Source organism: Macaca fascicularis, chromosome 13 (genome assembly GCF_037993035.2).
Source record: "Macaca fascicularis isolate 582-1 chromosome 13, T2T-MFA8v1.1".
Lineage (NCBI taxonomy): Eukaryota > Metazoa > Chordata > Mammalia > Primates > Cercopithecidae > Macaca > Macaca fascicularis.
The window spans coordinates 15,500,538-15,514,421 of record NC_088387.1 but is presented as its reverse complement, the minus strand read 5'-3'; the positions used below and the strand labels follow the sequence as shown (position 1 = coordinate 15,514,421).

General features: G+C 48.0%; 1 protein-coding gene across 2 annotated transcripts in view; it reads right to left on the bottom strand.

The window, feature by feature from the left end:
• The window catches only part of LOC135966774 (ATP-dependent 6-phosphofructokinase, platelet type-like), a 104,617-nt gene that overhangs the window by 25,825 nt on the left and 64,908 nt on the right, over window positions 1-13,884 (bottom strand). Inside the window, exon 1 of one of the 2 annotated variants that reach the window (XR_012422030.1) lies at window positions 2,658-2,831. The exons of the other annotated variant lie outside the window; for it this stretch is intronic. The gene's annotated coding sequence lies outside the window, so the exon portion shown is untranslated. Of the gene's footprint in view, window positions 1-2,657; window positions 2,832-13,884 lie in introns of those variants that run through there. 2 annotated transcript variants of the gene reach the window in all.

Genomic DNA, 13,884 nt, shown 5'->3' with positions numbered 1-13,884 from the left:
AATGTCATTTCCCATTTCAAGCAAAGAAAACAGTGGTGGGGCATGAGGGAAAAACATATCCATGTGTTCTTGAGTATTAAATAAGTTTTTTTTCTGTCATAAACATATAATTTTATATTCTCAGATTTCTGTATAATTGATATGCTTCCTAATTAGCAGACATAGTAATAAAAAGTGAATTCCAAGTGTAAGATCAGAGGACCCGTTCACATGGATTCAGGTTCTGCTACTGTGTTTCAACTTAAGAAAATGGTTCTGTGCGTTTGTAACAAGGCCTGAGAGTCTGTGTGAGAGTCTGTGTGGCTGTAATCAGGGTTCGTGTTGGCTCCGTAGCAGAGGATGTTACACTGTTACATTATCTTCTACAAAATATCCTGAAAAAACGAAGGCTGAATAGACATACACACCCTCCCGAAATAATCCAAATGTCCACCGATATGAAAAACAGATGAATTACAGTTTCCATCATGGAATATTCCTCAGCAGTGAAAACAAACTATAGCCACAGGTGCCAACTAGGATAAAGAAAACATTTTAAACAAGTTTAAAGTGAACTGACTAGGCGGAATTCCTCGATTACAGGCGTCTGCTCCAAAATGGTCCTGTTCTGAATCCTGTGATGTAGAATGATAGTTAGCAACCCTGTTTCAGGGCATATCTAGAAAAAAGCAAAATAATGACTACACAATTTTAAATTCTTTGTAAATTATAACTATTACTATGAAAATTCTAAAAATGTGAAAATCTTCCCAACTGTTATTGGACAAGCTTCAAAATAAATACCCTGGCCTTGCTTGCCACATCCACAGATGTGCCAAAATAAATGAAAATATAGCCCAAGTTAGTAGAATCGAAACCTGAAGATGCACAAGCCGTCCCTGCCTCGCTATCTATACATCATGTAGAAATTTAAGAGCAGGTAGTGACACTGCAATGCAAGGCTCAAACCAACTGGGTATTTGGAAACTTCTATGCAAATTGGCATTTTCGGTTTTTAAACACGGTGTTATTTGTACTTCAAACAGGTAACTGTTTGGTTCCCTTGGAAAAAATATAGCCATAAACCTAGTCTAAAAAAAAAAAAAAATACTGGAGTGGGTATGAGAGAGAGTAGCTTAGAAATTTTAAAAGTATTGGCAGGGAGCAGTGGCTCATGCCTGTAATCCCAGCACTTTGAGAGGCAGGCCCCACGGGGCCTTTGAGGACACCGGTCTCCTCTGCTGCCTTCCTCCTGGACTGACCCCACGACATTCACTGGGTTTCCACCCCTGTCTCATTCAACATCCCAAGGGTGGTCTTCATCCTCATCTGGGGCTCAGCTCTGCCCCAATTTCCTAAATCTTTGCCTTCAGAGCCTGAAAATACCCACGCTCAGGGTCACCCTAAGTCCACATTTACCCCAGAGAGTCCCAATTTTATGTTTTACCAGCATCGCCTTAGTGATAATTTATCCTGTCAATTCCAACTGCCTTCACACCTCACCCCTGCTGTCTCCCAGCAGACCCCACTCAGATGCACATGCCCCAGACCCCACACCCAGGTCTGTGCATGCTGCCCTGCTCTGCCCATGTGGGGACCACCTCTCTTTCTTGAGGAATCAGCTGGCGATCATCTCCTTGTGGAGGGCTGCCCTGACTTCCAACTCTCTCCAGCAAAGGTAGAAGCCATCCTCGGTGCTTCCCCAAAACTCAGGCCAAGTATGAAGATGGCGCAGATGCTAGCTGTGCCTGGGATGCCATGGGCAGTGTCCCCAGATGCTCTACACATGGCCCGGGGCACCGCCTGAACACAACAAGTGCTGAAGAAATAAAACTGACGTGCGCTGACCTCTGATAGGGCCCCCTTCACCGTCCACATCTGTCTCCCCTCTGGACAGTAAAATCCACAAGACAGGGAGGGCTTGTCTCACTCATCTTCAAACTCCCAGGGTCACCCTGGTAGGTAAAGGGGACTCAAATGTCTTCTGAAGGAAGCCACTGGTTAGCTGCCGAGTTAAAGGGCCTCTGAAATTCAGAGCTCTGCATAGAAGTCCAGCACACTTTATTATGAATGACCCCAACCACGGCAGAAGTGGCCGTGGAACCAGTGCTAACCAATTCAGGGTTTGTTCACTGTTTTTCAGTTCATTATCACAACTCATTCTCACAGAGCAGCCGCGCACAGATCCTCAGACGTCTACACAGAGTGGGCCGATGGCGCCGAGTCACGTCAACGTCCTGTTGCAGACTGGGAGACACCGGTCAGACACGGACCCAGGCAGAGCACAGATCTCGCGTTAAATTGGCTCCATGTAAACAGCACTCCCTGCCAGGCCCTTTCCTATCCGCACAGCTTCTACAAATTCAACTCTCGCACCTGACACCTAAGAATACTGCACACCCCCATGTGAACCCCCCATTTACCTCTCAAATGACCTGGCATGGCCGAGTACAAAAAATTTCAACATAAGGGAACTGGAGGGCATGTGCGGCTTTCTCGAGTCCCTCCTGCCTCCTAATGGGTGGGCCCAATGCTTCACACCCCGAGTGAAGGGCGGGTCCCTTCGGCCCCCCGGCTTTGACCTGGAGCTAATCAGCATTAACTAATTTCACTTTCCAGGACCAACTTCAAAGGCCTGCAAAGCCAGAGAAGGGAGAGGAGATGGAACACGCCCTCACCTCAGACCTGCTGCAAGCACGTACTTCTCAGATGCGTCCCAAGGTGCACAGCGTGTCCGTTGCCTGTTTCACATGCATCGACCTGCAGGTCTTCTATATGACATCAGCATCCTGGGCACTGGAAACAAGAGGAATAATGGCAAGTCCCCTCTGCAGCAAAGGTGAGGAAAAGGGACCCAACACAATGGAACTGTCCTTTTTCTGACAGTCTCAAAACAGAAGGAAAATACTGTACAGCCAACTTACCCTCACACAGGTTTATTTACCTGTGACTCAGAGGCCATGACACACAACTTCAGGTTCTCACCGATTCCTATTTTCCCCATCCAGGAAGCCTTTGTTTTTAATATCGTACGAACTTGCCATTTTGTAGACCAAAAACAGCAAATATTGGCAGTTTCCTACAGTTCAACCGAATAAAATATGATCATGGCCTTTAGTGAAACCATGAAGAAAAGGTGGATATCTCAATATGTGTTTCCAGACGGGCTTTGTTCCTGAAGCACTAACTCTGTTCACTCAGGATTTTAGACACTGAAGAATAAACATCAATATCCCATCAAGAAAACCAAAAGGATGAAATAATTTTGCATCTACCTTGGAGCCATTTTAGGACAAGGCAGGACACAAACTTTTAAAAAGCTGCAGTTGTCCCTCTGTATACACAGGGACATGGATTCCAGAACACCCCCCGAGTTTACCCAAATCTATGTATCCACAGGACCCGCGGCCACCCTATGGAACCGCATGTAGGAAACGTCGGCCCTCCACAAAGCCAGGTTTTTTCAGTAAGGGTTGGTTGGAAAATAATTACCATAAGTGATCCTTCGAAGCTCAAAACCTATGTTGTTCAGGGTCAGCTGCATTTACTACTTGTGTCATATCTGAGGCCTGAAAGCCATCATTCTCGATACCTTAACGTGATGGTTAACAAACTAACTGTTCTGATTAGAAAGAGGAAAAAGCTTATTTTTAAGCTGACAATGAGAGTGGATGTGCTACGGTGAACGGAGAACAGACCTAAGCAAGCATCAATGCTGGGGTGACTGCCTGTGCTCAGACGCACCAGGGCGTGTTCCTCTATCTCCCTCTGCTGAAAGGGGTAACGGCTTCTCCCCCACCAGTAAAGGGCCTTTTTTAAATATTCACACGAGAAGTGCTATGAAAAGCTGAAAGGTCACAGATAACATTTTTAAAAATAAACATTAACGTAAGCATTTAACAAGCCCATTATGATTTAAAAAAAAAAAGGTATTAAGTTCTTGGGTGTGGTGGCTCATGGCCGTAATCCCAGCAGTTTGGGTGACCGAGGTGGGTGCATCACCTGAGGTCAAGAGTTTAAGACCAACCTGGCCAACATGGTGAAACCCCGTCTCTAACGAAAATATGAAAATTAGCCAGGCATGGTGGCAGACGCCTATAGCCCCAGTTACTTGGGAGGCTGAGGGAGGAGAATCACTTCAACCCGGGAGGGAGAGTTTGCAATCAGCCAAGATCATGTCATTGCACTTCAGCCTGGGCATTGAGTGTGAAACTCCATCCCAAAAAGAAAAAAAAAAGTATAAAGTTTTCCTTCTAATGAACCTATCATTCAGCCACCGAGGTATACTATAGCTACTTATTCAACCATGAGATACACCACAGGAGATATAGGCGAACAGGACACAGTTCTTCTCTGAAAGAAGGCTGCACCCTCAACAGAAGGGAGGCACACCCTCCGAATGGAATCGGCATAGGGAACAGATGCTGCTGCAGGTGGAACTGGCTGCACAGAGCACCCGCTCAAGTGTCTGAGAAACAAGGAGCCGTTGATGCCATCACCTTCCATACCTGAGCTGGGGTAGTGGGGAGCCTGTCATCACCACCACCACCACCCGGACAAAGAGCCCCAGAACCACACAACGAGCTTACAAACTCACCGAGGCGATGACCGAGCAATGTGTGTGGAGTGATGCGAACACGCAGACGTCAGGGCCACGCGCAGCGTTGGTTTTGTGCATCAACCTGAGCGTGCCCGGGGTGCCCAGATGGCTGGTTCTGCATTATTTCTGTGTGAGATGCATGTTTGCCTCTGGACTGAGTGGACACCCATCCTCGCTGATGTGGGGGACACCACCCCATCCACCCAGGGCCCGAGTAAAACAGCAAGGCGGGGAAAACTGGGTTCACTCCACCTGTCTGGCTGATGGGCCAGTGACATTTGTCTTCTGCAGCCCGTGCTCCTGGGTCTCAGCTCCTCAGACCCGGGTGGGATCTGCACCCTCCACTTCTCAAGTCTTCAAGCCACACCCTCCCAGGACTCTAGCTTGCAGGCTGTGGGTCCTGGAGCTTCTTGGACTCCGTACCCCTGCAACAGCCCTCCCGCTGGAGACACATGCACACCTGGCTGGCTGTCTCTCTGGAGAGCCCTGACCAGAAGCCGCCCCTAAAAGTGGTCTTCAGAGTTTCTTTCTAGCCCTAAGATCCTAGCGCCCCTCCTACAATTCTAGGCGGAAAGGTGAACGGAGACCAATGGACAGAGTTGTGTGCGAGGACACGCCAGGCAGCAGCACTGGGCAGGAGGGCACTAACGCTCACTAAACAAAAAATCAATGTTGCTTGCCACAAAAATGAGAATCGTCAAGATTTCTTCAAACAGAAATGAGTTTGTTTCATGATTTGCTCTTAATACATAAGAAAGCATAAAAGTAGGCCTATTAACAATTACGTAAATCTTTAGAGGCCCTTGAACTACTTCTGTCCCTTTGTGTTTTTATACAAAATAAGCCTGAGGTTAAAGAGAATATCATCACTGGCCACAGCTGGGGCCACGCGAGGACACAGCTTATACCCCCTGAGGTCCCTGGGTGCCCCGAGTCCTTCCCTTGCTATTTATGGAAATATGGGAGAAACCAGGAGGTCTGAGCATGGACCTGGCCATGCTCCCAGGGGCCGAGGAAAGCACCCATCTGTCCAGTCTTCCCTCCACCCCGCGGTTCCCTCCTACCCAGCCACTTGGGCTGACGTGGCTCATGCACTCAGCAGCGCCATCATTAAACGTTTAGCTTCGCATCACGAGGGCCTCCTCTGACCACTCCTGAACCTACAGTCAGCACTAGTCTACAGGACACGCGTGGACAAGGTTGATGGATCGTGGCCTCCAACGAAGAAGATGCCAGGCAAGGAGTCGGAGAGCCGGGGATGGAGCAATACTCACCCACGGAGGCGAAGGCCAAAGCGGCCACCACCGAGGACCTCCCTGCCTACTCTGAGGGCAGCTCACCCAGGGAAACGAAGGCCGACACCGCCCACCACTGAGGGCCTCAAGGGCTCTCCCCACCCTGAAGGCGGCTGCGGTCACATTTCTCATCGCACCAAGAGACCCGTGTATTGAGCACAAACCTTTTCAACCTTCAAATCAATAAGGAATCACAACACGGACATTCCCTCAATCCAAATGGCCGGCCCACAAAACAGACATGCAATCATACACATTTCCTGTGGGAAAATCAGTCAGTCCCTGGGGCCTTGCGCCAGGGGTGGGGGAGCAACATGAGGAGATGCCGCAGCCCCAGCCTGGCTCTTCCCTCTACAGCTCCTTTTCCCTTCTCTTCCCACCGCCCCTTCCCACCCTCTCCTAGCCTCAGAGGCTCCTTCCTCAAATTCTTTCCCCTTGATGAAGTCATTCATGCCCAAAATACAAGGCAAAGTCATGGGGGCTCAAGAGAAAATCCATACCGTGGCTCGCGTTTTAGATTCTCATAAGTTTGAGAATAACCAAGCAAGAATCTTTGGCATCTGAATGTGGTCTGAATGCATCTGAGCTCAATGTCCGGCACTGGCCCGGAGTGGATCATGGGTGTCTCGGACATCTTCGTAACTCTACACCAATTATTTTGAAACACCCTAGCAGAATAGAACCATGTGAATAGCTACTTCTCAGTTAAAATTAGGAAAAGACTCCAAAAGTTGCCCTCAAGGAACATCCTTCCCACGAGGAGTTTCTGCGAGGAGTTTCTGCATCGGGCCCTTCAGGCACAGACAAGGCCCCCGGGCCCAACTTCCTCATCCCTGCATTATAAAGCAACAAAGACGGTGGGGAATAAAGCAAGTGAAGGAGTCAGTCCCGCACAAAACGGGCTCCAGAAGCCACAGCCACTCTCCCAGTGTGGGAGCCAAGTTCAGAGACCTGGAAACACCAGCATTCCCAGGGAGGAGGGCAGAACAAGTCATTTCCCCCTAGTTTAGGGAGACACCACCCCACGTCCTCTGGCCTTAATAGAAGAGAGACTTCACATAAATGATTTCAATGACTCCACCACACACAGAAAGTGGGCTAAGGGCTAACACACCCATTCAAATGCCTGGCAAAAACACATTAAATGAACACACAGATAAACAAGGTTCTCCTGTTATCCACGAAATATTCAGAAACAAATCCAGTAAGCAATCTCTTTGCAATCAAAAGACCAATTCAGAGGTGCAGATTAAAAAGAAACATACAACTGAACCATTAATACACACCAAGAACCACGTTCCAAGGAAGTGTTATCACATCACCACCTCCAAGCTGCAGGAAGAAGCACTGGCCATGGACCAGCTGTTCACTCGTGGGTCAGTGAACGAATGGCAGTGCTGTCCAGGACAACGATGAGATATTAACCTGAAAAGGGCAAAATGGCAGAGGCTGGAGGGACCTTCCAGGTAACCCGGCCCCTCAGTGGACAGAGGACCCCCGTAGGGCCACAGAGCCCAGAGCCCCAGTGTGTTCAGGGCAAGCACTCAACTGCAACCCTGATGATGCCCGAACGCCTTCTGCCCTTCTGCATCTCTGCCCCACTAACAGGGAATCCATAAATGCTAAGGAAATGTAATGCATTTCACAATACCTGTAGATTTTTAGCAAATTAAAGATAAACAGTGACAAACTTTGAGAATTAACCAAAATATAGTTCCAGTGAATGCCCAAACTCAAAGCTAGTCTCCAAGAGGTGATAAGCTGTGTGTGGTGGTTAACGCCTGTAGATCCCAGCAGTTGGGGAGGCTGAGGCAAGAGAATCACTTGAGCCTAGAAGGTTGAGGGTGCAGTGAGCTGTCATTGTACTACTGCACCCAACCTGAGAAACAGAGTGAGACTGTCAAAAACAAACAAACAAAAACAAATTAAAGGAGTTCAGATGAATTCGCCCATACCCTTTAAATTTTCATTTGGGTACATGGGGTGATCGAGTTCCTTTTTCCCTTGCAATAAATGAATAATCTAATAATTAAATATAATCTAACAATTAAATGGGAAAATTTAATTATTTTCCCATTTCATTATTTCCTATCTCAGGGAAAAAGTTAAAATTATTCCCTGTTTCAGGGAAAAAGCTAAAAATCATTTTAAACCTTCCTTCCACAAAACAGTATACTCAGTCATCTCTATCTGCTTGATCATGTGGAATTCAGCTTCACATGTCTACAATACAGTTTTTGTTAAACAGCGTTTATGTAGACAGGCAAGAGAAAGAAACATTTTGTCTATGTAGAAGCAGCAGAAGATACGTTTTAACAGAAAAGGGAGAAGATACCACCGTGTGAATCTGGAAATTCTGTCATCTTGTCCTCACACACAGAAAACACCCAAGCACGTGCCTAATGTCCAACAGGAGCACAGAAAGGACAGGGGTCCCTCCAGTTGTTTAATGACCAGCCCCCACATGTCACCGCCACATAACAAAATCCACACGGCAACTTCAGCACGTTTCATTCACGATTCCATGGAAATCAGGCTGAAGAACATACAGATGTTTTGCCCACATTTAAAAATCCAAGTGTGGGACTCATAGAAATAAAACACATTATGGGTTCACTTAACTTTTCCAAATTTTTACTTGGAGAAACCTATAAAGTACTTGTCAGTTACATCCTTAAGTTTTTCAATAATTTTTATATGCAAAGGTCAGGCAAGACTTGTAAAGAGGTACACACATACGGCCCGGTGCGGTGGCTCACAACTATAATCCCAGCACTTTGGGAGGCCGAGGTGGGCAGATCACGAGGTCAGGAAACCGAGACCATCCTGGCTTACACGGTGAAACCCCGTCTCTACTAAAAATACAATTAGCCAGGCGTGGTGGCGGGTGCCTGTAGTCCCAGCTACTCGGGAGGCTGAGGCTGGAGAATGGCATGAACCCGGGAGGCAGAGCTTGCAGTGAGCTGAGATCGTACCACCGCACTCCAGCCTGGGTGACAGAGGGAAACTGTCTCAAAAAAAAAAAAAAAAAAAAAAAAGGAGGTACACACACACATCCAGATTCTTCTCTCAGGGAGACGGGCCCTTTTTTAAGATTCCACATGTAAATGTGGTTGTCACCCTGCCTTTGAGAGGATGGGCTGTGTTTTAAGGGTGAACACACTTTCCTCCATGCACCAAGGATGCACCATGGGGGACAATGCTGCCACCGCCTGCCCAGTCTCTGCTCAGGGTGGGGCAAAGGGAGCTCATTTGTCTCCCGTGTACACCATCAAAAAAAAAAAAAAAAAAAGAAAAAAGATTTTGCTGCTTCATACTAGTAAAGTGGGCAGATTCTACATGCCAACTCTTATTCAAAGGTCGCCTAACACTGACTCAGGAACTCTGGCCCTGATGTGCTTGGAGTTTTAATGCTAACAGTGTTAAAGACCACTCCCCCAGGAGCTCTGAACAAGTACTCCAGGTATACACTGAACAAGACCACACACTCTCTGACCGAAATCTAACTTCCCAGACCCAAACTACAGAACCACAGAAGACACTGCTTCTGTCCAACTTTGTGTTCTGCCGTCGTTTGTGTCCATTATTTCCTACAAACCATCTCATTAGAATTTAGGGCACACAAAAGGCCGATACAACAGGGTTACTTTTCAAAGGTTTGGAGGTGAAGAACAGATACACTGCATTAACTTCCTATTGCTGCTGCAACAAATTACCACAAATGCAAACCTCCTCTCAGCCCTGGAAGTCAGGAGTCCCAGGGCTGAAGTCAAGGGGTCAGTAGGTTGTGTTCCTGCCTGGAGTCTCCCAATTCATAGAGGCCACCATGCAGCTTGGCTCACAGCCCAACACCCCTTCTCCCACTGCCCCGGCCTCAGCCCTGCACCCCTCAGGCCCCTGTCCCACCCTTGGCCCCATGCCTCTCTGGCCCCCACCCCACACCCGCCCTCAGCCCCACAGCCCTCTGGCCTCTATCTCATCCTCAGGTCTCCTCCTCTGAGATGGACGACTGGACCATAGACGGAGGGATGAACATTCTGAACAGAATCAACGTAACTCAACATTTGAGTCGGAGAGGCCAAGCAATAAGACTTTCAAAAAAGCTATCACAAAGTATGTACCGTGCCTGTAGTTCACAGCTGAGCGTGGCGTCATGAGTACGAGTGTGCGGCCACACACACCAGGCCCAAGTTTAAGATCAAATATAAGGAGCTTTCCACTGTGGTATTTAACTAGATCATATTACAAAATAGCCTCCTGATTGCAGTTTTTATCCAAAAAGTTCTCTGTAATTAAAGAAATTAATTTTTCCCTAAAAGACATTTCTCTATCTATCGTCCCATAAAAACTAAATGGGCATATTAAAGAAAAAAGAGAAATGTTTGATTTAGGGGTTTGCCTACGACTTGGATAAGCATGATTTTCTTCTGGCCAAGCAGGGAGCAGCTGGACCAGACTGGAGGGAAGGAAAAAAGGAATTTCCACTCTGACCTCAGTTGGGCACCAGAGTCTTTCCTATCAGAATGTGGGTGTGGTGCTTCCCACACACCAGCCTCTGACAAAACTCAGCCCAAGGGTGTGGGAAAAGGCCGTCTACTTCTGAAAAATCTATAAAGTCCAGACACATCAAAAGCCTCCGAAGACTGTAAAGCACCAAGGAGACCACTACACCCTTGGAGTTTACAGAAAATGGTCAATATCACACGTGTCTGAGGTCCAGGGTCAGCTCCCAGCTGCCGCGACGCCATAAACGCAGCCCTGGCTTCCCCTCTGACGCTGAGAGCTGGCCACTCTGCCGGCAGCACTCAGAGCTTAGAACATTCTAGATGAAAGCAACGTGTTCCTTTTAAATTGGGGAAGTGGGGCAGCACAACTGAAGCTCTACGACTATGTCTACTACTGGGTTTCAGGGTAGCATTAGGAAATCGTGGGAATCCAAATCTCAATTTCATACAGATTCACTGCAGGTTCCAGAATTTCCTGAAACATTCTTCCAATTTATCACTCAGGATTCCCTTGCCAAAGCTAATAAAGTCTAAATTCCTTACGGAAAAGCCACCATAAGCACCACCACAAATAAGATCAACTGACGCCCGCCCTTTGCACCAAACATATAAACTGTTACTCACACAAGACTGTGCTGGAGGCAGCTCTCAGCTGAAGCCGAATCCGTGAGACTTCATTATCCCATTTTGGATCGAGTACGAAGACTGTCAGCAAACCAGGGCCCCAGTGTGTAGCAGAGAACAGATCCTCTGACGCCTGCCTGAACATTTCCTTCCCACCTGTCTTGGATACTGAACACCCTCAGAGCTATTGAGTCACCCACATTTGCAGGTCATTAATCCAGCCACCAGGATAACATAATTATGCAATAAAAATGCCTTCTCAGGGCTTTGTCATACTCAACAAGGCAGCTCAGAAGGCTAGGTAAGCCCAACAAAGGGGGAAGCGTCCCTCAAATAGACAAAGACCAAGGAAAACCGTGCAGAGACTCTTTCAAGAGAGAGCAGAAACAGAGCCCGCTGTAGCCTTTCAGGCCCTGCTGGCCGCAGCCCTGCGTTAGGTGGCACCATTTCCACAGATGCATCCTGCTGGGCCCATTTGAAAAGTCCCGCTGGCGAGAAACTCACCCCCACTTCCAGCTCCTGCAAGACCTGCTACAGCCCCACTCCACCCTGGGGGCCGACTGTGCAAGTTTTCCTGGCGAGACCCCTCAGAGCCTGCACAGCGTCTGAGACTGGGAAGCGCCAAGGATCCAGAAACGCACAAACCTGTTCTCCTCGTGCTGCTTTCTGGGTTCCAAGTTGTCTTCAGAATGAGTCCTGCATAAACCCCAGGCTGGGGAGCCAGCCACGGCCCAGCAGCACCCAGTTCATGTGCTCCACCCACCCCACAGAGGACCACGGAGGCCCCAGCACGCTCTGTCCGGGGCAAGACACCAGATACAGCCACAGTTCAGGGTTCTGCCACCCGCCCGGCTGCCCTAATTACCTACTGGGATCTGAATTCTCATTGGTTGGAAAGGTGATCCCACAGATCCGCTGCCCTAATTACCTGCTGTAATCTGAAATTGCATTGGTTGGAAAGGGGATCTCACTGCTCAAGCGCTCCCTGCTGCCTCCTTGCAAACAACATAAAAAATCCAAAACCCCTCTTAAAGAACGTTTACTATAACCTCAAAACAAGACCAATCCTGAGACCAGGGAAGATACACACACACATCTGACAGCTGGTGGGCGTCAGTGACTGACGCCACGGCTTCCATGTGGCGTGTGAAGTGGGCGGCCTGTCACGGTGACTCAGGCTGGGGTCTGAATAGTGGTCTTCCAAACAACTAGGCAACCAGGACGCACACCCCAAAACCCAAGTCCCCGCAGTCATGTACCTGGAAGAAATGCTGCGTGGCCATCGACACCAGTTGTAAACCAAGACCGATCTGTGTCCTGTGGTTCTCACAATGTCCGTACACGTCTGGGCCCAGCACAGGCACGCACGGCACCCTGCTCGCCTCCAGTGGGGCTCTCTTATGCCAAGGGGGATGGCCCTGAAGTCCGTTGAGATTTCCAAAGCTCTACAAAGTCACCCTTCCTCCTGCTTGTTCAGAAGGCCTAAAGCCCTGAAGACACCAATGAGCGCCCTAGCCTCTTAAGGCAGCTCAAACACCTAAACACAGGAACGCTGGACCTCTCTGCCCTCGGGAGCAGCCAATAACCCACTGGGCTAAGCAGAAGACACAGATGTTACATCCAGAAGGCAGTGGCACTCACGTTTGCATTCCATGAGCCACCCTTTTGAGTCCCTTCAAGGCTTCCAAGTCCCACTTGATTGTTTTCATCATATCTCTATAACATCAGAGACATTATATCTCATGGTATCTATGAGATCCTCTCTACTTTTATGAGCATATATGCTCCCTGACTTACCATGGGATGAAACTGTTCCAATAAACCCAGTGTAAGCTGAAAATATCCTAAATAGAAAGTGCATTTGACATAATACTTTCAACTTACAATGGGTTCATCCAGAGGCAGCCCATCTCGGGCCGAACAATGCACTGAGTGTGACTAGTTCAAGCAATACTGGAGCAAGCTTTAAATATTAGCCACATTCTGTCAGGGCTGACTAATATGAAATCAGCATCAGTCTCATGTCTTGCAGCATCCACAGCTCATCTTCTTAAAACCACTTAAGATTTCATAATTAACTCAATTAAACAATGTAAGTCATCTCCTTGATCTTTGACATGAAGGGGTCATTTTCCCCCAAAATAGTACCTCTTTCCTTGACATGATTTAATCTGTGGTTAGAGTATTTAACAGGATTTCTTTCCTTCTTAGAAAATAAAATATACACCTTTCCAATATGAAAAACACTAACCGATAATGCTATAGCTTAACCAGGTCAAAAGCGTTTTTTTTGTTTTTTCTTTTAAAGTTAAAAAAAGAACCTAACTGCATCTTTGGACCTTATATGAAGTAGTGTCCAGGGTCACTGGGACCCCCACTTGGCCAGTGCAGCTGGGTACCAATTAAACCCAGAAACCCAAGCGTTCACTCAAAGCCCTTTCCCAGCTGTTCATCCTAGTGGAAGCCATGGGCACAAAGGAATGCGGCATTCTACGGAGGGCTTTGGGGAATGGCTGCTTGAGAACATCAAAGTGGCTCACGTCCCCCGAGTATAAAGCCAGTGACTGCTCTCAGCTTCAATGCAGCGCCATCCACAGCAGACAACGTCCGGAATCACCTGAGTGCCCGTCAACAGGGGATGAAGGGAACGTGGCCTGAACATACAAAGGAGCAATACTCCACCACACAGCTGAGATCCTTGTCATCCAAGACAGGATGGATGGAGCTGGAGGACATTACGTTAAGCAAACGAGCCAAGCAAAGAAACGGAGTATGTTCTCACTCATAAGCAGGAGCTGAGAGCAAATCTCATGGAGGCCAAGAGTACGTGGTCAACAGGGCCCAGCAGAGCCCACTCATAAGCAGGATGGGCAGAGGCTAG